Below are 25,732 nucleotides of genomic sequence, written 5' to 3'. Positions count from 1 at the left end.
GCCATTCTCTGTGATGGGTACTGGATAGATAGAGATGAATGACTTGCACCTGCCTTCCAGGAGCCCACCTCTGAAATCCCTCCTCCGTATCGAACGCGTGAACCTAGGCATTCTTTCTGCAGTTCACCCTAGTTAGTTATCAGAATCTCTGTTTTAGGGGTTTCAGTAATTCATTCTCTGAAATCCAACTCTTCGTTCTAAGCTTTATTCGGGAAATCCCACCGCTCCTGCCATGTTCATCAGATGTTGAGAATTCTTTGCTGCCCAAGATCAGAGATGGCAGAAAGCTACAACAGTCTCAAATTCTTTTTCTTTTTGAGAACAGTAGTTCACCAAAGCCCCCTCAACCAGAGTAAATTATTGCCATAATTTATGGCAAAAATTATTTGGGGCCACAGGTAGCATAATCTTGCAGGGAAGAATCGCTGAGAAGGTAAAACAAATTTTGAAATGGACTCCAAACTTGTGTGGCTCTGTTGCTCCAAGGATGGGTTTTGGGAGATGATGGTAAGAATCACAACTAAATTGTTAAACACTAAGTGCTCTTTGTGATTGGATGGGGTCTGCATTTGGGATTCCTTAGATTGCATATGTGGGGCAACACTTAAAAATTAACAGTATTGGGAAGATTTTGTATTGACAGGTTTTCCCTGTGATCAAATGCCGTTTAGTCTTCATGTCACACTGTAAAAATCACGAGATGCAATTCTGGTGGCACTTTCTTTAGTGTATGTATGTAAGCTCATCTTCTCCTCTCATCTTTGCTGCAGAAAAGTGCAAAGTTTCCCTGAACAAAATTGAAGTATTCTCTACTTTCCTGCTTCTGAAGTTCTTAAATATTTGTATTTACATTGATTAAGAGATTGCCTTCATATCTAAGGGCCTCTTGATGATGTCTCTTCTTTTTCTTGATGCTACTGAAGACTTTATTTTGGGCAGTGAGGACCCAGAGCTGATCCCTTCTGGAGATGTGTAACCAGGATAAAGAACATAGCTTTGGAATCTTGGCTCTGTCACTTAAAGTTGTGTGTCTTTCAGAGTTACTTAACCTCTCTGAGCCTTAGTATCCTATTTTGCAAAATGGTAGAAATAATACATTTATATGTGGGGTGGTCTTGTGTGGATTAAATAATAAGTAGACCTAAAGCATCTTGTAGAACATCTAGCACATAGTAAGTAGTGGCTATTATTTTTCAAGTTTTTCCACTGTTGGCAATGCTGTCCTGGTCCAAGTATGGACATCAGTGGCATTTGGGACTTAGCATGACCTTTCAGAGGTTGGAATGGGTATCCCCAGGGAAAACAGAATTCTACATTTACCCAGAAAGCATTCAAGGTAGCAAAGTACTTGACAACGAGATGTGCCCAAAGGACACAGGGAGGGCCATCCTGGAGAGAACAGAGCAGCCATTTCTGCCAACAATGTGCTCTTTCTTAGGCCCTGTAGGCCCCAGGCCCCTCAGCAGTTGGACTTCCAGACTTTGTCCTTGTAACTTCCACACTGCCATAAAAAGAACAATCCACTCCCTTCTGATCTCTTCAACACTCACATAAGCTCATCTATTCACAGGCAAATGTATGAAAATAGTTTTTACTGGAGACTGTCATGATTCAACATCATATTTCTGTTTGGCATCCTCAGATTTTCACTGTTGTTCCCCCCCCCCCCCGCCCCACCAACGGCCTCTGCCTTTTGAAAAAAGCAAAAACGAAAAACTCCTTTGCACTCTTCAAAGCATGAAGCTAAGTATGAGGAGTGTGTGTATGTGTATAAGTGAATGCTTTAGGTGGAGAATATCTTTTTGTTGTGTTATTACAGTCAAATGGTACAGCAAAAACAAATTTCTAAATTGTGCATTAGTCTTAGATTTCCCCTTCTCAAGGGGAAGGGCAAATTATTGCCCAATAATTTCATTATTGAATTTAAGTTTTCCATCTTAATAAGAATGGTTAACTTGTACATGAGAGTATTACATCTGAAAACCACATTGTGCCCATAGATGGTTCTTTTAATTCAGGTTTGAAGGCATGAGTTTCCTTGTCCTGGATTCAACAGCTCATGCAGACATACCAAATAAGTGTAACGTGTAGTCTTAGGTGGCACCAATTAAAGAAGAGTGAAAAGCATAAAACAGTTTTAGAAAAGGTCACCACACTCAGAAATAGGAATTCATCATTGCTCATGCAACCTGAGGGATTTAAAAATAACTTAAAATATCAATTGAAACATGTAGGCCACCCATCTTGTCGCAGAGAAATTCAGTTTATGCCTCTCCTTTCAACTGAGTGTTATGAAGCTGTTGCATCTGTTGCCAGGAAGGCGAAGTTTTCCCCACTGGGAACCCTAGGCCAGCAAACTTCTGGAAGTGTCTGTGGCAGCTTGAATGCTGCTATTTAAGAGCGGATGAAGAGGCAGCTTGGAGAAAACCTCAAAAATAAATACTCTGATTCATCATTGTTGTTCAGGCTTTCCAGCCATCAGAGCCAGCCCAGGGCTTCTGAGACAAAGGGTAACATTCAGCGCAGAGCAGGCTCAGCCCCAGTCAGGAGCCCTGACTGTCGGTGAGGGGGTGGAGAGGGAGGCAGCTGACTGCAAAACCCGGAACGGGGCTTGGCGCTGAGAGGACAGCGTGTGCTGGTTTTGCTTCATAGGGGGGAATGAATAATCTAAAGACGAATGTCTTCTGAGAGCAAGGACTGGCTCGTAAATAGCCCAGAGCAGTCGGTTGGGTAGCTGCAGCAGTGCGGGGGCTGCAGTCAGCAGCAGCACCTGAACTGGGGTTTCTCAGGGGGTCCGCAGCCCTGGGTGCTCCTGCACTTTGCTCAGGCCGCGGTGGAAAGTGAGCTGGGCTAGAACATCTGGATTTTGGGGACAGTTTATAGTCAGAGATGGTACTTGGGCTCTGGAGTCTGTTTGACCTGCATGAAATCCCCAATTCTGCCTCCATTACTTCTCTTGACTCCTTCACTCCTCTGCGCTTCTGTTTGTTCCTCTCTGTAAAAGAGGGATGGCACAGCTCCCTTGTGAAGATTGAATATGATGGCATAGGATAGGTGCATAGTATATGGTAGTTATAGTACCCTGTTTGACCTCTAGATCTGACACTCACCAGATGTATTTCTTCGTGCATTTCACCCTAATCCCTCCCAGCCTCTTTTTTCTCAGCTGAAAAAATGGCAGCTCCTATCCCACCCCACACTGCAGTGCATAACCAAATAAGACAAGGTATGCTCAAGCATTTAGTAAAACTCTACAGAGGTAGGAAGTGGCTGTTACTGTTTGTTCCCACGTGTGTCCTCTGGTCATCACAGTGCTGGTTAGTGACTCTAGCTACAGGGGGAGGCGAAGGTTTAGGACAGACTCTCAGACAAGTCCAGCTTGTCCTTTGGAATAGCTCCAGTGAGAAAGCTTGATGAGCAAAGACGTGAAAGTGAGGGTTTTGAGACTAGATTTTAATCTGTTGTGTTCTGTTTTCACGTTGCAGATATAAGCAAGAGTTAGCTCAAGAGTACGATTCTGTAAGAAGGTTTTATGGAAAGTGCGTCTGCCCCCCTCCCCTCTTTGTGCTCCTGTAACTCGTGTTCTTAAAAGGGACTGAGGAACCTTTGCAGAGAATAAGGGAAACCAAAAGATTTTGGAGGCTTAGCTCCCTCATTATTTTCTTCCCCTGCGGCTTAAATGAATTTCTGCAACAGACGAAGAGTGGTTGACAGGGATTCAAAGCCAGTTTACCCTTCTGGACTTGGATGTGGAAGAAAAAAATAATTCCCACTCTCCAAACAGAGGCAAATCCAGAGGCAGCAGATGACAGCTGCAGTTCTGAGGGTAGGAATTACTGTGCAAAGCGGAGCTGGCTTCCGACGCCCATCTCACTGTGCTTTGGGAGTGCGTGTGACTCTCTGTGCCTGCTGTATACAAAAGCCACAAAGGGAGGTGACTAGGTATGCTGAGAATTAAGTAAAAATATTACCACTTTATGCCACATTTACATATCTGTTTGGGAGGTTGCAGAAAAACATGTGCCCTGTAAAAATGTATGATTATGTTGTTTAAAACTCTTTTGAATCTGTTAAGATTTTCCATCAATGTATGCTTCTTGGGTTACCGATTAAATGTCAAAGCCCTAAGCTCATGTGAGCCCCTAAAACGTTTCTGGGTCCCACAGCAGATTTTTATAGTTTGACCACATTTGTTCTATGTGAGGCTGATAATAAGCCATCACTTGGAATTCCCATCGTGGGAGGTTAGTATCAGGCATTTACAGAGGCCCTAAGCTCATGTTTCAATTATTATGGTTCTGTGTAAAGCCACAGGGGAAAAAAGTCATTTCATGCTTTTAAAACTTACTAGTTAATGTTTAAAGAGTTTATACAGAGTGGACTAAGCCAAGCATTTTTTCCTAACCTTAAAATTTTTACAGAGAATTTATAAGAAACTGTTTTGTATCAGCATTAAAAATGGGATCTTTCTGTTTTTCTTTTTGTTGTGCCTAGGATTTCCATGATACGGTTTGCAGTTAATTTACTCAGGTCACATTTATTAGCATCATTATGTGCAGAGACTTTGTGCTAGTTTCTGTGGACAGACGGTGGTGGTACTTGACCTAAAGAGCTTTCTGTGTACGGATGGGAAGTGGGCAACTGGTAGACCATGGCGTGCTGTAATAAAGCCTGAGCACAGAAGTCTCATAAGAGAAGTACTGAGTACCATGGAGGTGAGAGCAGGGAAGGATTATTTCTGCCCAAAGAAGGCTTGGAAAAGAGAGCAGGTATGAAGGACCTGGAAAGATGCTGCAGTAAGACTTGAATGAGGGGACACTGTGGTGCCAAGGGGGCAGGACGGAACATTCTGGGCAGAGGCACAGTGTTAGAAAGTGTGAGAGCTATTCAGAAACTACTAGTTGGGCAGGATTCCACAGAAGAGGCCTGTGGTAGGAGTTGCAGGCTGGAAAGATAAGCGGGAGCGGATTAGAGAAACTTGATGTCGTGTGTCGTTGTGTATTAAGTGTTGTGTTTGTTTCCCTTGAAAGATATCATCATGCTGTTAAAGGATAAAGTACAGATTAATCCGTATTTTTTGTTTTATTGAATTAAAATTACATTATATTTGACAGGTCATTTTATTCTAGTGTGTGCATGTAATTTTCTCAGAACGGGGATAGCATTTTAAAGATAGAATTTGATGGGTCAATAAGGTCTTTTTAAATAAATTACTGTACTTGGACAATAGTTATGAAATACCTTGGAGTTATAGCTAAAGAGTCAGTTATTGTTTCATCTATAGGCATCCAATTAAAGTTGAATTATGCTCTTGTTTTCACACAGTTTCCAAAGCTATACACTTTCCTAATTTCTACTCTTGTTTATAGTCAGTAAAACGTTTAATACAATGTGCTTGACTTAGCCCCTGACGTATTACAAACTTTGCCTCACAAGTTGTCATCTGCGTGTTCCTTTTCTGTGATGGCAGATTTCTGTGCAATGAATGGAGCTGAAGATATTTATATAAAATATAATTTGGGAGGCATTTCCTTATAACGGTTCAAGTATACTAATTGAATGTCCAGAGGAAGGCCAGTGTTTCTTGGCTTCTGGGCATTCTTTAAACACCAGGTGGTTCTTCTTGCTTTTCTCACCAAAACCCTACTCATTTTCTTATTTATATAACGAGGAACTGTAAGATAGTAAAACATATAATTTACTGTGAAATAAGGCTTTTGATGGAGTCGACCACTCTTTGTTATTTGAGAATGACTGAAGGAAATCAGTGAGTTCCAGCTCGTCTACAGGAATTAATATGAGGCAACATATTGCAACGCAGAAGTCAGACTGGGGCAGTATCAGACAGTTAGCAGTCATAAGCGCTGTCATGAGCCTCTGCACCCTACCCTGTAGAAAAGGCCAGTACCCGAAATCCATTCCTCAAAACAAGCCTGTTCTCTGGCTTCTTGTGTTAAATATCAGAAGCAGAAAATGGGAAGGCAGGGAAAGAGAGCAGGACTAAATTTCAGCAGGCCCAATAATTGTACAGAAACAACACTGCTCAAGGCCACTTAGTGTAGGAACAAAAGCCCTATATAGCTCACAAACCCCATTGCTGTGGACCAGAATAGTATAAACATTGATTCAGGGTCATCACTGTGATCATTGAGAAAATGTTCAATTGTATTGATTTATTCTGTTTAGGAAAGCAGGGTACTTAGAATACATTTTAGGAATATTTGTACACACATTGGCCTAAAAATAAAAAGAAACTAAAAACAAGACAGTACATAAAAAGAAAATATTTAATTGTCCAGAAAATATGGACATTCTCTCTCTCTCTTTCTTTTTTTTTTTTTTGTGAGGAAGATCAGCCCTGAGCTAACATCCGTGCCAAGCCTCCTCTTTTTGCTGAGGAAGACTGGCCCTGAGCTAACATCTATAGCCAGTCCTTCTCCATTTTTTTCCCTTTTTCTCCCCAAAGCCCCAGTAGATAGTTATATGTCATAGTTGCACATCCTTCTAGTTGCTGTATGTGGGACGCCACCTCAGCACGGCTGGACAAGCGGTGCGTCAGCAAGCGCCCGGGATCCGAACTCGGGCCGCCAGTAGCGGAGCGCGTGCACTTAACCGCTAAGCCACGGAGCTGGCCCCTGGCTATTCTCTTAAAAGAGTTACATGAAGATTTGTTATAGTACCCTAGGTCTTCTTTATTCAAAGAAATAATTTCCATTATATTTTTTTTAATGTAAATTCTCACAGCCACCCTAGGCAGGTTACTATTTTCTCCATTTTACAGATGAGGAAATGGTAAGCCACTTGCCCGAGAAAGTTACATGATTTGAGTCAATCAACAAATATTTATTGATTGCTGAACATTTTTCTAGGCTTAAGCAAACATTGGAATATTTTTCTCTGTGAGCTTTCAAAAATGTTACTTCTACTTGTCGGCGCACCAAGAGTTAAATATGGAGAATTTATCTGCACACTGTATGTCTTGATATTTAAGAAAAAATATATATATATCCTTGTATTGAGATTATTTGTTTTACTTTATGTCACATCATGCATTTCTTAGTGCAAGCTACTAGTGCTTTGCATCTGTAGCTAGAAATTGCCAGAGCTAAAATATAGGAAGAATTAATGAGAAAAAATGATTTAACCATCTCAGGTTCTGTCAGTGTCAGTTTGCTTTTTCTTGCTAGCTTTACTTTCAAGGAAAAAGGTGAAGCAAAACTTTGTAATGGCAGATACAAAAGAGGAGAACATTTTAAAATATGATTCTAGGAATCACACTCAGTATGGAACGTGTCCTGAAGAATCCTAATATTCAACAAATGCTGGTGGAAAACATGAAGTAACCAATGTGTAATGTCATCAGAAAATAATTTACCATATTCACTTTTACCTATAAAAAATATTCTAGATTTTGTGTAATGATAATACCTTATTCAGATGTGTTAATTTTGCTCTTGGTCTGATATTAATATAGCTACTCTTTTGATTAATGTTAATATTGTTTCCTATCTTTTATACTTTTAACATATCGATGTCTTTAAATTTAAAGTGAGTTTCGTGTAGACAGCGTGTAGTTTGGTCTTATACCTTTGTATCCAATGTGACAATCTTTGCCTTTTAATTGGAGTCTTTATACTATTTACATGTAATGGAAGTATCACTAATTTACATGGGATTGTAGTTTGCATTTAATGACCACTATCATCTTTCTTTGACAGTGCGTTCAGTGCGTATTTTCCTTTTTCCTGTCTTTTTTTGAGATAATTGAGTATTTTTAATTGTTCTATTTTATCTTCATGATTGGCTTATTGCCTGTATTAGATTCCTAGGGCTGCAGTAACAAATCACCACAAACTGGGTGTCTTAAAACAGCAGAAACTTATTCTCTCACAGTTCTGAGACCTAAAAGTCCAAAATTAAGGTATTGGCAGGGTCATACTCCTTCTGAACACTTTAATGGTGAATCCTTCCTTGCCCCTTCCTAGCTTCTGTTAGTTGCTGGCAGTCCATGGTGTTCCTTAGCTTGGAGCTGCATCACTTCGATTTCTGCCTCTGTCTTCACATGGCCATGTTTCTTCTGTGTGTGCCTGTCTCCACATCTCCATCTCCTTATAAAGACACCAGTCATTGGTGGTGGCCCACTTAGGGCCCATTTAGGGCCCGCCCTAATCCAATATGTCTTCATCTTAACTTGATTATATCTTCAAGATCCTATTTCCAAATAAGGTCACGTTCACATGTACTTGGGGTTGGGACTTTGAGATGTCTTCTTAGTGGACACAATTCAACCTACAACCTTCGCTATACCTCTTTGGTTTTGTTTATTAGGGTTGCTCTAGGGTTTAAATATACATCTTTAACCAATCACAGTCTGCCTTCCAATAACCTTATACCACATCATATATAGTGTAAGCCCCTTACAACAGTTTACTTCCATTTCCCGACGTTTCTGGCCAAGCATCACATGCTATGCCTTTAGACCCTATAGCATGTCCCATATCTGTCCCTCCTGTATTCCCACTGCTACTGACTAAAGTAAACCCCTTATTATTTTCTTATTTCGTGTCTTTAGTACTCTCAAGTTTCATCAGTTTACCGCAGCTTTCATAGGCCCTCTGTGATCTCGCCCCTACCTACCTGTCAACCTTCATTTTTCACTTAGGGACTATTTTTTTGTCTCCAAATATGCCAAGATGTGTCACATCTCTGTACTTTTGCTCACACTGAGCCTTGAACACCCTCCTGCCCACCTTATCTACCTCTCAAGCAATTTTTTCCCTTTCATGACCTATACAAGTTGATCCTTCTTTGAATCATCCATTGGAGCCTGCTGTGGCCTCCTGGTGCCTGCTATGGATGACACACAGCTCAATTCTATCTCCTGCTACTTTTTACTGCAGTTTGTTGTCAGCCCCTCTCCCAGGAGGGCACAGACCTTTTAAGAGTCATCTCTATCTCCTAGCATCTAAGACAGCACCAGGATCATAATCACTGCTCAGTAAATGTGCACTGAATGGAATTATGAATGACTCATTGAGTGCTGGTTTCACCAGTTGTTACTATTTACTGAAAATTGTTTACAAACAACTAAATTTTTCCGTAGCACATGTGATCAATTCTGTCCACCCTGGGTAGGTTCATTGTCCGTTCAGTGTTAGCTTCATAGAAAGTCGCTTGAGAGTCAAGAGTCATTTTGATAGTTTCAGTAAGGACGTGGATGTATTTTCCAGATGCCTAAAAATTAGGGTAATTTCCACATTGATGTCGGAAATAATGAACCCTTAATACCACAAGTTTGACTTAAATATTTACCTTGGCAGAAGATTTTATCTAAGCAGAGAAACCATCTTATGGTGTTTTATTCCAATGCATCAAAATACTTAACATAAGAAGATTATACCAACATTTTAGATAATTATGACTAGTAACATTGGGAGACATGCATGATGTATCGTGGGTGCTTAGAGGTTTGCAAGACTTGTTGCTATGCTCTTTTTTCTTAGGCCTGTCCACAACTCCCAAGTCATTCTTGAAACGTGGGAATGTTCAAAAGGTTTTATTTTTTCCGATTAGAGAAACCAAACCAATTCTAGCTGTAATAGGGAATCTATAGCCTGAGGGAGCTTTTTGCTGATTCTTGTATGGGGAGACTCCTCTGAAGTAGGTGGTAGAAGAATATCATAAAGCAAAAACTCCAGCTACTTAACATTTCTCATTAGCCATGAAAGTAAATGCCAAAAAAATGTACTAAAATTGGGGGTAGACTGCACTGAGCCTCCTGGGGCTGATTCAGCCAGTGCAGGTGAAGGTGTTTCTCCTCAATTCTCCCTTCTTGGCAGGAGAAGTTGAATCATCTCCTGTCTTGTCCTGCCCTGCAGAAAATGACTTATATTGGTTGAGGCATCTACAGTTAGCAGAGTTCAACACACATACTAATGGACAAGTACTCTAACAAACGAGTATTTATCGAGTTATGTATTGTGTACCAGGCACCTATAAACCTATTGCACAGGTATTTTCTCATTTAATATTCACAACAACCCGTTAAGATAGGTGCTTTCGTGTGCTGAAAAATGGCCTCCAAAACATTTCCATATCCTAATTCCTGGATCATGTAAATGTGATCTTATTTAGGAAAAAGGTCTTTGCAGATGCCATTAAATTAAAGATCTTGAGATGAGGGCATTATCCTGGATTATCCCAGTGGGCCCTAAATGCCATCACAAGTGTCCTTATGAAAGAGAGGCAGAGGGAGAATGCACATACTGAAGAGGAGGCAGCAGTGTGATCAAGGAGGCAGAGATTGGAGTGATGGGGTCACAAGTCAAGAAGTGAAGGAATGCCAGCAGCCCCCAGAAGCTGGAAGAGGCAAGCAATGGATTCTCTCCTAGAGCCTCCGGAGGGAGTGCAGCCCTGCTGACACCTTGATTTTGGCCCAGGGATACCTGACTTCTGGCCTCCAGAATTGTAAAAGAATGCATTTCTGTGGTTTAAAGCTACCGGGTTTGGGGAATTTGTTACAACAGACATGGGAAATTCATATGGGTACCATTTTTGCCTCATTTTACCGAGTTGGAAACTGAGGCTTAGAGAGGTGGATTAACACGCCCTGAGTCATCAAGTTGGGCTCTGGTAGAACTGGGGTTCACACCCAGTCCTTTGTCCAGGACCTGGGCTCTTAACCAGTGAAGAAATGTTCATTTGCCTCAATGGTTGATGATAATAGGTGGATGGAGACCAACCAGGGTCTCACATAGTCCAGCAGATTATTCCCTTCTGCTTTGGAGAAAGAATCACTTGAGACCAAGAGCTCTCTCAGGAGATTGAAGTCTTAGAGGAGGATGATGTCTCTCCAGGCCACAGGAGGTGGGCAATAGTGGATTTGACCGTATCCTAGCCACCCACTTTTAATTGGCACCAGAAAGGGAGCCAAAACAACAAATTTCACACAAATTGATATTTAGCAGTTGTGTGGATTCCATTTGGACTCCCTCTGGTGGTGTTTCTAGTCCACATTATGTAAAGTATTTGATAGGAATGCAAACCACTTGCTAGTGAGAGAGAGAAAAAGATGCTGATTTTGCATTCTACAAATTTTATTTCTTAGTCACAAGAAAGAAATCCTTAATTGTCTCCTATGTTGCCATTTTTATTCACCTCCTTTTATTGGCAGTGGGGTGGATGGGGTGTGCTTCTTAATAGTGATAGTGCAGATAGAATTCATTTTGAGCACAAATAGAAAGTGAAGGGGATTATGAAACCCAAAAGGAATGAAGTTTATGGAAGCATAAACCACCTCTCCATAAGCTACCACCTCCACCCCTAATGAAGAAATCCCTCTGAACTTCCCTACCTGTTTCTCTTTAGAGAGACTCTTCGGACCCCTATGTCCTTGCATCTCCATTTGGAACAACTTGAAAGAATATCCTGGCTTGTTATGTTCCCTGTATTTTTCAGTGTCTCATGTATAAACAGACATGCATTTCTGACGTGTGCTGGCTTTCACTTTTTCTTTTTTTGGGTAAAAAGTCACAGCCAAGATGGGAAAGGAGATCACTGGTCTGAAACTGATGGTGGTAGACCCTCATCTGGTTCTGAGTCAACATTCTCTCCTGGAGGCTCCCCTGTCGATGTCCCTGGTCGTAGGTCCTTGGGGAACACTTGCTGAGTGTCTGCACAAACTGTTGATTCTCAGGACAATTGAAAGTTCCGTTGCAGCTAAGGAACCCTCTTGGAACAGATATGGAAAGATTGTTCCAGTGTGGGCAAAGGAAAAGCCCAACACTTTTTAGAGCCTTCTGCCAAGATCGGACAGCTGTTCGTTCTCTGCCACCTCCATGGGTGCAGGTGTGGGCACAAAGAGAAATAAGACATCAGTCGTTGTTGCAAAGAGCTTATGGTTTTTTATTCTCCTGTGGATGTATGAGTTGTTAGTGTGTGTGTGTGTGTATTTTATGAAGAGATCTTTTATTACCAAGCACAGTTCTTGTTAAACGACCCCTTCTATTTTAAAACATATATGAATTATAAGTTACATGGGCGGTTATATTAATTATATATTGGTGTGCAACAAATTATTCCAAAACGTAGTGGTTTAAAACAATAAGTGTTTATTATGTCATAATTTCTTTGAGTCAGGAATCCAGACCCAGCTGAGCTGAATGTCTTTAATTCAGGGGCTTACAGAGGCTGCAATCAAGGTATTGGCCGAGGCTGTAGTCATCTCAAGGCTGCCCTCAGGGAGGTAGGCTGGACCCAGGGAGATCTACTTCCAAGCTGGCTATTTGCAGGATTCACTTCCTTGCAGGCTGTTGGCTGAAGCCTCCCTCCAGTCCTTGCCACATGGACCTCTCCATAGCACAGCTCACACCACGGTAACTAGCTTCCATCAGAGTGAGCAAGAGAGGGCTAGCAAGATGAAATCCAAAGTCTTTTTTTTTTTTTTTGTGAGGAAGATCAGCCCTGAGCTAACATCCATGCCAATCCTCCTCTTTTTGCTGAGAAAGACTGGCGCTGAGCTAACATCTATTGCCAATCCTCCTCCTTTTTTTCCCTTTTTCTCCCCAAAGCCCCAGTAGATAGTTGTATGTCATAGTCGCACATCCTTCTAGTTGCTGTATGTGGGACGCGGCCTCAACACGGCCGGACAAGCAGTGCGTCGGTGTGCGCCCAGGATCTGAACCCTGGGCTGCCTGTTGCGGAGCGCGCGCACTTAACCGCTGAGCCACGGGGCCGGCCCCATCTAAAGTCTTTTTATAACCTCATCTCCAAAGTGACATCCCATCACTTTTGTTATATTCTGTATGTTTGAAGTGAGTCACTAGGTCCAGCCAGTACTTAAGGAGAGGATATTACATGAATACCAGGGGGCAGGAGTCATATTAGGGGGCTATCTCAGAGGTTTCTGTTTCACTTTAAGCAAACCTGTTTTATGAAAATCCTGATTTTTATAAGCGATAAAAGAGAAGAGAATTATTTTTTCTTTACTTTATTGAAGTATAATTTGCATATTATAAAATGCATAGATCTTAAGTATATAGTGTGATAAGTTCTGAAAAATATATAGAATACTTTATAAAAGTCTGGACCATGAGATTTCTTTAAATGCCAAATACTATAGATTTATATTTTAAAATGTATGTATTCGTTATCTATTGCTGCATAACAAATTACCCCCCAAAACTTAGTGGCTTAAAGCAGCATCACTTATTATTTCACAGTTTCTGTGGGTTAGCAATCCATGCATAGCTTAGCTGGGTGCCGGGGATTCAGGATCTGTCAGAGACTGCAATTCAGGAGTCAGCTTGGGGTCTACTTATCTTAGCATGCAACCAGGAAAGGATCTGCTTCCCAGCTCACTCATGTGATTGTTGGCAGGATTGTTTGCCGTGGCTGTTGGACTGAGACCCTCAGTTCCTTGCTGTCTATTCTCTAGAAACTGCCCTCAGTTCTGTGCTTCATGGACTTCTTGCTTGCTTTCTAAAATCATGCAGTATTAAGAGAGAAATGACAGCAAGATTGCCACCATAGTCTTCTATGAGCTAATCAGAGATGACAGTCTAACATTTTTGCCTTATTTTGTTAGGTAGAAGCAACTAGGTCCAGCTCACACTCAAGGAGTGGAGACCACACAAGGGCATGAAAACTAGGAGGTGGGGACTCATTGAGAGCCACATCAGAAGCTGCCCACCACAGTGTATAACAAAATATGTACGTAACTGTTTCGAAAGCCTATCAATTCTATGATGCCACGTATTCCTTTTCAATGGAACATCTAAATATACATAGCTGTAAGAAAAAACTAAATTCCATAAAAATGTAATGAGTAATTTGTGACTCTTCTCCCTCAAATGTGGTTGGATCAAAGAATTTTTGTCCCTAGCAAATAAATATGATAGATATAAAGGCAGTTTTGTTGAGTCATCTGTTACCTCTTGATGCCCCTTCTTCACACATGTCTCCTGGGCTCCGCTACTGTGAGTTTGAAATATTTTCATAAATTCTTCTTCCTTCAAGAGGTGGAGCTTAATTCTCATCCCCTTAAGTGTGAATTGGACTTAGCAGTTTGCTTCTAATAAATAGAATATGGCAGTAGTGACAGTGGGTGACTTCTCAGACCAGATGTAAAAGGCATTGGAGCTTCTTCCTTGTTCTGTCTCATATCACTTGCTCTAGGGAGGCCAGTGGCCATGGTGTGAGGGCACTCAAGCGGCTCTTGACAGGTCTGCTGGCGAGAAATTGAGTCCTGATGCCAATAGCCATGTGAATGAAGCACCTTGGAAATGAATCCTTTCATTTATCAGGTACTGTGCTAGGGCCTGAGTAGATACCAAGAAGTATAAGATATGGTCCTTTTTCTCAAGTTGCTTAAGAACTAGTTGAAGAGTATAGGAAAGCTTGTGCTGTCTTATGATTCAGAAGGGTAAGGTGTGTGGTTGCAGTGATCTGGAAAGGCCTCTTGGAGGTACAGGGATAAGCTTTGGGCCTGGGATAGAATTTAGACAGGCTGATGGAGAGCTAAAGTGGTTCACAAGCCAGAGTATGGTACAAGGTGATTAAAGTTATAGAGGTGAGTAGCATAAGGCCTGTGAGTAGAGCACTGTGCACCAGCATTGGAATAGAGAGGAGCAGGAAGACACTAGACTGTTTGGAGGGGAACTCCACGAATGCCTGCCAGGACAGGTTTAAGATTTTTCTCAAAAAGCAGCTTTGAGCTTGTTCCAGTTTGGAACAAGTGTGAGCATGGAGCCCCAGGTGGTATGTCAGCCTGCACAAGGCATCCTTGACCCAGGAGATTCTTAGGACTTCCATTAGCAACCATGCTATGACGTGTTTCTGGTTTCTGTTAGGACCCATGTTTCAAGCTTTGGGCTGGAAGAAAACATTTCCATGATTCTGCTTATGTCCTTCCTGTTCCCAAGGACCCTTCTTCTTGGTATTGTTGGGCCCATCTCTACCTTTTGAAATCCTATCTGTTCTCCAAAGGCAAGATGATCTTTTATTTTAAGGGATTTTTTTTTTTTTTTTACTCCTTGCAAGTAAAATAAATATATGAATGTGAAGGTCATTTGGTTGTGACATCTGCTGCCCTATTAGCAGCCTTTTCCTACCTCTTGGCTCCCAAATTGTATTCTGTTGAAGAGGAGTCCTCTCTTTGCTACAAGAATGGACCAGCCAGTTGGGATTATTTGTGGCCCCTGAACACTTACAATATTATTTTGATGCCATCCCATAATACTACGACCAGACCACACAGTTGTCTCCTTAAGTAGATTGTGAAGTCTTTGAAGGCAGGGGTTGTATTTTACTGAGAAGCCAGCACAGTATTTTAAATGTAACAGGTGCTCAGAGAGGGTATTCCTTTTGGATTGGTAGACATGGTGGATGGAGGGAGAGCCATGTACTATATGTGTCTCCCTTTTTGCATAGCTGGACTTCTTGGCTGCAGCACACATATGGCCTTCTTTATGGAAATCACCACCCATAGATCCCTCACCACCAAGAACATGCTTTTCCACCATATTGTAGAATCTTTGTGGAGGAATGCTCTTCTTCCTTAACTTTCTTTTGTGTTGCACACTCCCCATGTCACTTGGGCACCTGTGAAGAGAGAAGCAAGGTTGCTGCTTCCCCACCCAATGTAGTAAATACCTTTACAAATGTCTTACAAAATGTCCTTCCTTGGAAGTATTGCTTGTAAAAATCCTACTTTCTAACTTCATCCAAGAAATTTCTAGGCAACGTGGTGATTCGTAGCCTAGTTCATATCCTTTAAGAATGACTTACACTGCTGGAAAACTGCTACACCCAGACTCTCATTTGAGTTACAGGGATGAGAAGTCTTTGGGGGTTTTTTTTTTTATTATTGTTACTGGTGCATCTATTATGAACCACCACAGTTGACAAACCTTGTTTCTGTAGTAATTTTAGACTGTCCTTAGGTGAAGAGTTTCCACTCCAGATGCTATTTAAGATTAAAAATATGTGGAATCCAAGAAGGACTCATAAGTATTTCATCTGTCATACCTTGGCAATGAATGCTACTAATTATTTTTTGTTCCTATCATTAAATACAGAGCCTTCTCATTTGTTTTGCCAAATGGATTTTCAATTTTCTACCACTTTTTCTTAAGAAAAATATTCTGTGAAAAGGAGTGCATCCATCCAGTACAGCTCAGCTCTCAGCATGGGCAAGCCATCCAGGGAGCCGCCTCCCTGAGCCTGGGGTTCTTTTAGACTGAGCTCCCTGCTCATGAGAATACCTTCGGGCATAGGTTTCTGTTTACCACCTGGAAGCTTTCCCCTTTGAACACATTTGGGTCTTTCACTGAAAGCCACTTTAAAAATTCAAGATTTAGTTTTTATCACCAGAAAACATCTATTAAATATGCATCTGCGCCTGGAGCCATATACCAATGAGTTACCTCTTATGCTCTGAGAGGGATCTTTTTTTTAAGACAAGACAATAGTTTTCATGGGCATTATGTGACAAAAGCTATTCAATTCCATTTAGTCCATAATACATTATTTAAAAAGACTATTGAAGAGTTAACTCCTGGAGCTAAAGAATGGAAATATTTAACCAAAGGAAGAGAAAGTGTGAAGACCTCAAAGCTGTCTTCGGACCTTTGAAGGGCAGTTGGGTGTGGAAGAGGGTGTGCTCCTTGATGCTCCCCAGGAGAGAACCATGTAGGACCAGGGTGGAGAATAAGGAAGCCAGTTTGGGTCAGTGTAGGAACAAACCTGCCAACAGTTTGGCAACTGCACTAGGTGGTTTCACAGAGTTGTGAGCCTCTGGTCTCCAAAGCTATTCAGAGACAGAGTGACTTCCTTCCCGCTGTGCTGCAGAGGGTCGGGGGTGGAGGGAGATTTCTACAACTGGTAGGAAGTGGGATGGGTAGGATTCATTTAAAGGGTAGAATATTATCTCCAGTGTCTCTGGTTATTTTTTTTTAAGGGACTTGGGGAAGGACATAATGAATTATTCAGAGACTCCTCTCTGTGAAGCAAGTTGCGCAAAGACAGACAACTTGATACAAATTGCGATTCTAAAATTGTTAGTAATATATTTTATTCATGCACTCTACTTACAATAGCAGAGTTCTTGCTTGACACTTCTTAGACGTATCACCCACGATCCCACAGTTACTCTTTGAATGGGTGTGGAATCCGACACAAAAAATGACGTGCATGGTCTAATGGATTATGCAAGTCTTAAAATTTCTCGGGAAAAAGATTACTCATTAGGATATTCAAATATGTATATTCAGTATTATCGTTGGTGTAACTGCTCTCTGATGGCATAGGTACCAAAATATGGTTATGTTTTGTATGCTGGGGAGGGACTTTTCTGATTTTAGCTAAAGGCCAATACCTCTTTTAGGGTGCTTTGTAGTAGAGCCCACAGAGATTTCTTTAGCAGACACTATGGTTTTTCTCCCCATCCATTCAAAATTTGGAATAGTCTTTGCTAGTATTTTTCTCCCATTTTCTGTAATGAATGAATGAGACCCACCTTGGTAGATTTTCTGCAGGCCTGTGAGGGGGAGTTGGCCAGAGAGTGGTGTCTTAAGTTCGTATGCAGAATAGATGCTGTGGGATGCCACTTTGGATCTCAATATCCCATCTCACAGGCCCGTGTTCTAAACAGGCAAAGGGCACTATCCCTGTGTAGTCCAGATGCCTGCCAGGAAGCTCACTCATGTGCCAGCATCCTTGCGGTACAAGTACTGCCTCTGAATAAAGCCCACTGAGCCCAAACTCTGAAATATTTAAGAACTTTATAGCCCTAGCCAACACAGGAACAGCTGTGCATTCAGGACTTCTCATGAAACATGGCAGGCCCCTCACTGCTAGGTTTGAGGCCCAGGCGAATGATCGTTGGTTTGGTTGGTGGTTCATTCATGCACCAGATATTCATTTAATAGCAACTACACATGCCAGGCATTGTGTAGACACAGAGGCATAAACAGACATTTCCCCTTCTGGGGCTTGCGGTCCAGGTGAAGAGACTTACAGTAAACATGTATGCAAACAAATACATTATTTAAAGTCATGCTAGGTGCTATGTAGGTCAAAGAAACTAGGTGCACTGATAGGGGATAAGAGAGAAGTGCTTTCTTATCCTGATCCTGCTGTGCAGCTCAGAACGCACACCTCGGGCGGGTTTTCGGTTGATGTCTGAAGCTGTCTTACTGAGGCAAACAGATGGGTCCAGTGCAGACAGAGTGGAAGCAGTGCTGGTGAACCCAAGAGCACCAGGAAGCACTTAGTGCTAGAGGGCCTCTCCCTTGTGTAACTTCTCATTGGAACAAGCATGGCGCCCCTCTGGGCTCAAAGAGAGCAGTTCAGGGGCCCAAACTTAGGATCCATTACAGCTCTTGCATTGGAAGGTTTGGGCAAAGGAGTCCTTGAATCAGACTGTTTGAGCAGGGACGAGCCTTGGAAGACTTCCAGCACCCTCCTCTTTGAGTTTAGGAAATTGAGGCTCAGAGAGGTTTCATCCAGAGACACGCAGCAAGTTAAGGGCAGAGCTGGGGAGGAACTGTCAGCTGAAGCAACCTTTCTTTCCTTTACTGAGAATTTTAAGTGATACTTCTGGAATTCTTCATTAAATCCTTCTAGGGTCTAATTTTTAAAAATCCTTTCAGAATTAATATATTTAAGAATTAAGCCAGTCAAAACCTCAGGACTGTTTCAAGTAAACAGCTTAAAAGTGGAATCTTAATGTTACCAAGATCATCCCTTGTATGTGAACTGTGGTAATTGGGCTCCAGTGTCTCATGTGGGAAGCCCGTTTGAGGTCTAATGAGTCTTGGCCACTGGGGCAGACAGATTTTGGAATTCACTATTTATAGGGTTTTTAAGTGTCACTTTCCCCCTTTTCTTGTAATAAGCACTGAGCTGTAAGACAGCCCAGGGAGACTGGGAGCATATAGAGGAATGCTTTGAAGGATTGTGGTGGGGGCGTCACAGCTGAATGACTCCTGGTTCAGATTTGGAGTTGAAGGTTTAATTTAGGATGTTGTCTGTGTCTCATAAATGAGGATGTGCTCTCCCAAATAAACGGCAGATCAATCATTTACAAATTGGAGAGCTGAGAAGGTGGGTGCGCTTGGCTGAGGTCGATTCTCCCTCCAAAGACTTGGAGGGGGCAGTTGCATTCCAAAGGCCCAGGAGAGCTGTGTAGTGGTTAAATCAGGAATATAAGGAAATTGTTGGGGAAGGCCTCGGTGGGGCCCAAAGGAAATCAAGAAAATAAGCAAACAAGGATGCAATTTAAAACGTAAAATACAAACTGAAATGGAAGTCATTTTTATGAAAAATTAGGAACATTCCATAAGTGTTGCTAGTCACACTCAGGAAAATATAAAAAGATCGTCTGCATTTCAAGCCCATCATCAGTGTTTTCTTTAGAGGGGGATTTCCGATTTTTGCCCACAAGTTTTCCCACGTTGTGAAGCAGCATGATTTAGTGGGGAGAACACTGGGCTGGAGCTTTGTAGCCCCGAGTCAGCGGTGGGACTCGGGGCAAGTCACCTGACCTCTCAGAATCTCCATTTCCCCATCTGTACAACAGGAATAATAATATGAGTCCATTTGACCATGCTGAATTGTTGAGAGAATCAAATGAGATAATGTACAAAAAAGCAATTTGTAATCTGTGTAACACTATTCAGACAAAGTCTGAATTTCTTCCCAGCTCTGTGTTTTTTTAATTCAGGCTGTACAGTTGAATCACTTAGAGAACTTAAAAATATTATCAGCCCCACCTCTGGTGTTTTTGTTCTATTTGGTCTGGGTTGGTGCCAGGCCTTGGAGGTTTCCTTGAAGTAATTGAGGTAATTCTGGGAAGCCTGGCTGAGGACCTCAGGCCTGACAGTTAGGGGATGCTCTAACGCGTTTAGGGGCCTGTCGCGGTCTCTGCATTCAGGAAATCAGTCATAGGTCCAGGGAGATTGTCAGCTGTCTTAAGGTAATGCTACCTGCCTCTCAGGTTTTCCCTGGATGTTGCCCATTTAAATATTGATTCAGCCAAAGTCTGCTGGGGCTTGAAGTACTAACGAGGCAACTGCCTGAGAAGGTGGGCCTGTGGAGAGCAAGCGCTACTGTTTTCCTCAAAACATCATTTTAAATGCTTCTGAAGCCTGTTAAATTAGACTGATGAGATTAATCTGATAAAGTGGTAGCAGGGTAGATGTGCAGAAATGATCATTTTCACATGCTTTTTAATTCAAGATTAGTAAAAGATCTTGTGTTTACCGACAGAGCTGGAATTTAAAATTTTGAGTACAGAATTCATTAGCCTGTTTTAATGAAGAAATCCAACTTCCTTGTCAGTACAGCTCAATGCTACTTTGAGTTTCAAAGATCGTAAGTGAACAGGCAGAGGGAAGCCACCTTTTACCCTCAGAGCGGGATTAGCCCCACCATTTAATCATGCCACTTGAGAATGTATGTTTTCTAATCTGAAGACAGTGAATCCTTTAGACTTTGTATCATCATTCAGTATGTGTCATTTCTACACCCAGGGATAATGCCTCTCTTAAAACTAAGATGTATGATCCAGCCATTCCATTGCTGGGTATATACCCAACAGAAATGAAAGCAGGGTCTCCAAGAGAGATTCGCAGACCCATGTTTACAGCAGCATCAGTCACAGTAGGCAAAAGGTGGAAGCAACCCAGGTGTCCATCAGTGGGTGAATGGATAAACAAAGTGTGGTATACATGTACAATGGAATATTATTCAGCCTTGAAAAGGAAGGAAATTTTGACACATGCTACAACATGGATGAACCTTGAAGATATGCTAAGTGAAAAAGCCAGTCACAAAAGGATAAATACTGTATGATCCCACTTATATGAGGTACCCAAAGTAGTCAAATTCATAGAGACAGAAAGTAAAACTGTGGTTGCCAGGGCACGGGGAAGGGGGAATAGTGTTTAATGGGGACAAAGTTTCAGTTTGGGAAGATGAAAAAGTTCTGGAGGTGGATAGTGGTGATGGTTGCACAACAATGTGAATGTACTTAATGCCACTGAAATGCTTAAAATAGTAAATTTTATGTATCTTTTACCACAATAAAACAAAATTGAGAGTAAAACAACTACAGAAGAATAGGCATATCCCTAGGCCTTCTCTACCCTAATTCAAACGGTTCTACACTGGAAACATGGATGATCTCTTCAGTATTTTTGCCAGCGTGGCAAGCACAATGCTCTTCCTTCTTACTTAAAGCCGTGGAGGGAAACGGCAATTACTAATGAAATGTTTAGGGCAACCTGGGAAGGAGACCTTGGAGGAACCCAGAGCATGATGAGGACAAATAGAAGGGAAGCCACTCGAGTGGTCCATCTCATCCCTTACCAGTGGGTCACTATTTTTCTAGGTCTCATGAGTCTTCTGTTTACCAGCTGGTGGTCTCAGATATTCCAGTGTATGTGAAAATAATAATAATAATAACTACTAACATTAAAAAAATACTTAGTGTGTACCAAGTCCTGTGAGAAATGCTTTAAATAGAACAAGAACCTTAAGAGGTTCTGTTATTATTCTCATTTTAGAGACGATCAAAATGAGACGGAGAGAATAGTTGTCCAAGGCGCACAGCTTGCAACAAACATCAGAGCCAGGGTTTGGCCAGGCAGCCGGCCCGCCTGGGAGTTGCTGTGAATGACTGGCACGTGTCCATCTTGTATCCATCTTCTCTATGGGTAGAGTGAGTGCGTGTAAGTTAGCTTGATAAATTTTTTGTTGTTGAGGAAGATTCGCCCTGAGCTAACATCTGTGCCAGTCTTCATCTATTTTGTATGTGGGTTGCCACCACAGCATGGCCGCTGTCAAGTGGTGTAGGTCCACGCCTGGGATCCAAATCCGTGAACCTGGGCCGCTGAAGTGGAGTGCCCGAACTTAACCACTACACCACAGGGCTGGCCCCTTGACAACTTTTTATACGGATGGTTTTCTTTTATTCAGAGTGGAATGATGACCCTTCCCTATGATTTCTGGTGAAAAAACCAACAAGTAGAGCACCTATTTCATCCTGTAACCTTTTTTTTTTTTTTAATTGACTTGTTTAAGAGCAGTTGTTTTAGGTTTACAGAAAAATTGAGCAAAAGTACAGAAAGTTCCCATATCACCACCCATCTCCCACACACACAGTTTTCTCTATTATTAACACCTTTCATTAGTATGATACATGTGTTATAATTGATAAACCAGTGTTGATAAATTGTTATTAACAAAGTCTGTAGTTTACGTTAGAGTTCACTCTTTGTGTGGTACCTTCTATGGATTTGACAAATGTATAATGACGTGTCCATCATTGTAGTATCATGCAGAGTGTTTTCACTGCCATAAAAATCCTCTGTGCCTCCCCTATTCATCCCTCCCTCCGCTTGGCCCCTGGCAATCACTGATCTTTTTATTGTTTCCAACTTTGCCTTTTCCGGCATGTCATATAGTTGGAATCGCACAGGATGTAGCCTTTTCAAATTGCCTTCTTTCACTTTAGTAATATGCATTTAAGGTTCCTCCATGTCTTTTCATGGCTTGATAGCTCATTTCCTTTTATCACTGAATAATAATCTATTGTTTGGATGGACCACTCTTTATCCATTCGCCTACTGAAGGACATTTTGGTTGCTTCCAAGTCTTGTAAGCTTTTTAAAAATTTCAGTTTTCTACAGATTTGACCCTTGATGTCGTGAAATGGGAAGGGCCATGAAAAATATCATTCTTATTGCCCTATTGACTTAGAGTCTGAATAATCCAGACTCTAGGGCTGTGCTATCCAATCTAGGAGCTGCAGGCCCCGTGAGGCTGTGGAGGACTTGAGATGTGGCTGGTCCGAATGGAGATGTATGTGCTGTCTGTGAAAAATGCACATCGGATTTCAGGCTTAACATAAACAAAAGGGTATAAAATATCATTAATAATTTCTTACATTGATTGTGTATGGAAATGATAGTATTTTAGATATATTGGGTTAAGTAAAACATTAAAATTGTACTGGTTTCTTTTTAAATTCTGCTACTAGAAAAATTTAAATTATCTGCGTGGCTCACATTATATTTCTGTTGGACAGTGCTGCTAGAAAAAAGAGTCATGCTGAGCTTCGTGTACCATGCTCCTGTAAGTATGTCCTTCAGCTGATACTTATTGGGCACCTACTGTATGCCAGGCACTTGAGATAAGTCAGTGACTAAAAGAAACAAAGACCCATGACATCTTAGATTTGAATATCATTGAATTACTTTGGCATTTTTTGCCCACAGTGGCACTTCTCTTCGAAAAAGACTGGTCCCCCAGCGAAGAAAAGGGAAGCTTTAGAAGTAAAAAGACCTGGTACTAATTGCGGCCCCACTACTTATTGGAGGTGTGGCTTTCAGTGGTTTTTTACCCTTGAAGCCTCAGTTTCCTGTCTGTAAAATAGGAAAAAGTAGTTCCTCTCTTATCATGCTGCTTGTACAGCATCTGGTAAGGGATGGGTTCTCAGTAGGTCATTCGTGCTCAGCTTGGACTCCAGTGGGGAGCTCGGCAACTTCAGGATCCTGGTCTCCAGCCCAGCTCTTCAAAGATGTGCCTACATCTCTGCAGTTCTCCACTTGTAGCCTCGAGGGCACTCGGGGAAAGAGTTGCTCTGAAGTTCAGTGTGTATTATATCTTCTCCATTTACATTTCTTGACCTTTCCGTTTCTCAATAGCCGTCCCCAAGGAAGCCTGTTTTCTGAGGCACCCACCTAGCCTCTTCCCGGGTTTTAATCCTGGCTCCAGCTCAAAGCCTTAAAACAAAATATCAATTTTGGCTCCAGAATTGTAATGTGGGACTTCCTGTACAAAATGAAGGTGAAGGAAATTGCTCTAGCGGAAAGCTGGAGCTGCAAATCAGTAGTGGTCTCAGGATTCGCAGCCTCATTTTGCACCAGGAGGTGCCTTTTTCTTCCCAGGAGCGGTACTTCTTTTGATAGTCTCCCAACACCTTGGTAGACAAGATAGCAGTGCATAGAAACTTCTGGAACCTGTTGACTGTTTTCTACTAAGGCCGTGACTGTAGCCCACTGATCTGCCCACTGTGTGTATTCATTTTAGTGCTTCTTTTTTTAAAAAACAGTTTTATTTATTTATTTATTTGTGAGGAAGATCAGCCCTGAGCTAACATCCGTGCTAATCCTCCTCTTTTTTGCTGAGGAAGACCGGCTCTGAGCTAACATCTATTGCCAATCCTCCTCCTTTTTTTGTCCCCACCAAAGCCCCAGTAGATAGTTGTATGTCGTAGTTGCACATCCTTCTAGTTGCTGTATGTGGGATGCGGCCTCAGCATGACCAGAGAAGCGGTGTGTCGGTGCGCGCCCGGTATCCGAACCCCCGGCTGCCAGTAGTGGAGCGCACACACTTAACCGCTAAGCCACGGGCCGGCCCTAGTGCTTCTTTTGAGACCCCGGACTACTCTGGGAATTTGAAGTTGGCAATCACAGTTCTGATCCTCAAGTGGGTTACGTACAAAGAGATTATTTGGCCATATTAGAGTGAGTGATAAAATGCAGGGGCTGAAAAGAGAGTCAAAAGAAAGTCATGGGGCCTGACCGGCTGATTGTGACTTAATCCTGAAGATGTGTGGGAGGTGATGTGGTCACATTTAAATTTTAGGTGAATTATTGTAGCTGCAGGGTAGAGGAAGGGTGGGTGGGGTGTGTGGAGTCCTTAGATCCCTTCACTCCTTGGCCCATTCTCACAGCCGTTGGGCTAAAATGCACCCTTGACCACATCTCCTTTGTGGCTGCTGTCAGATCTATTGATAATTCTGGATTCCTTCTTTCACGGAATGACCAGCCCAGTCCCAGCAGAGGGCCAGGTGGGGCCTGATGCTTGTCTCAAGTTTCTGGCACTTGATTCTCTGTTGAGGTTTAGTCACTGCGGAAGTGGGAAGAGGGTAGACACCATTTGCTTTAGGAATATTTTGTTTTAGAGAGAAGGAAGCAGAGAACACACTTTGTAATTTCAGTAAAACAGACTACTTGTTGGAAGGAAAGCATTGTGAAGACAAGATCTGGTTTTTAGAAATAGCTTTTCCCACTTTTGGGTGATAAAGAACTTTTTTTCATCTGAATGTTGTGTTTGATGGGCCTCAGATTAATGGGGGAAATCTTTTTTTTTTTAAAGGAAAAGGTAATCAATATAAATATAGTTGTATCTTACCAACAAGACATATGATAATTTATTAGACTAGAACTATTTAATTCAGCAATGTGTCCTGAATGAAAGCCACACTCAAAATTGAAGTACAAATAGTTTCTTCAGTCTTCTCATCTATGACACTAGGTTTTATTTGCTGCTGTCAGTCTGGGCACCCTTGCTGTTCAATGTTGGGGACACTGCCTTTCAATAAGACAGGGGAACTCAGGTGTATGGAGTATCTGCCGTGTGCCTCTCACCAGACTCCCAGGGACTTAGAGAGGATATGTTTGGGGGGAGATGCTTAATGAAAGGATGTTTTATAATTTAGAAAGAAAAAATAAAATTACCACATAGATAATTGAAGCCTAATGGAAATATTAGAAAATATAATTGTCACTTTATATAATGTTTAAACATTTTCCATTGTAAGTGGGAGTACATCCTGTACTTGATGCGTCAAGTGTGGAAAAGGCAAACCTTTCTGCTATTGTAAGTAAATATCAAGGGGAAAGGAGGCTGCATAAGTGATACAGTGAACTTCCTGTAATCATTT

At 41.8% G+C, this 25,732-nt stretch overlaps 1 protein-coding gene across 1 annotated transcript in view; it reads left to right on the top strand.

Annotated features, from left to right (window-relative positions):
• Positions 1 to 25,732, top strand: part of PRKCA (protein kinase C alpha) — a 411,365-nt gene that overhangs the window by 197,828 nt on the left and 187,805 nt on the right. The gene's annotated exons all lie outside the window — the stretch shown is intronic.

Source organism: Diceros bicornis, chromosome 18, assembly GCF_020826845.1.
Source record: "Diceros bicornis minor isolate mBicDic1 chromosome 18, mDicBic1.mat.cur, whole genome shotgun sequence".
In the NCBI taxonomy this organism is placed as follows: Eukaryota; Metazoa; Chordata; class Mammalia; order Perissodactyla; family Rhinocerotidae; genus Diceros; species Diceros bicornis.
This window is presented reverse-complemented; position numbering and strand designations above follow the sequence as displayed.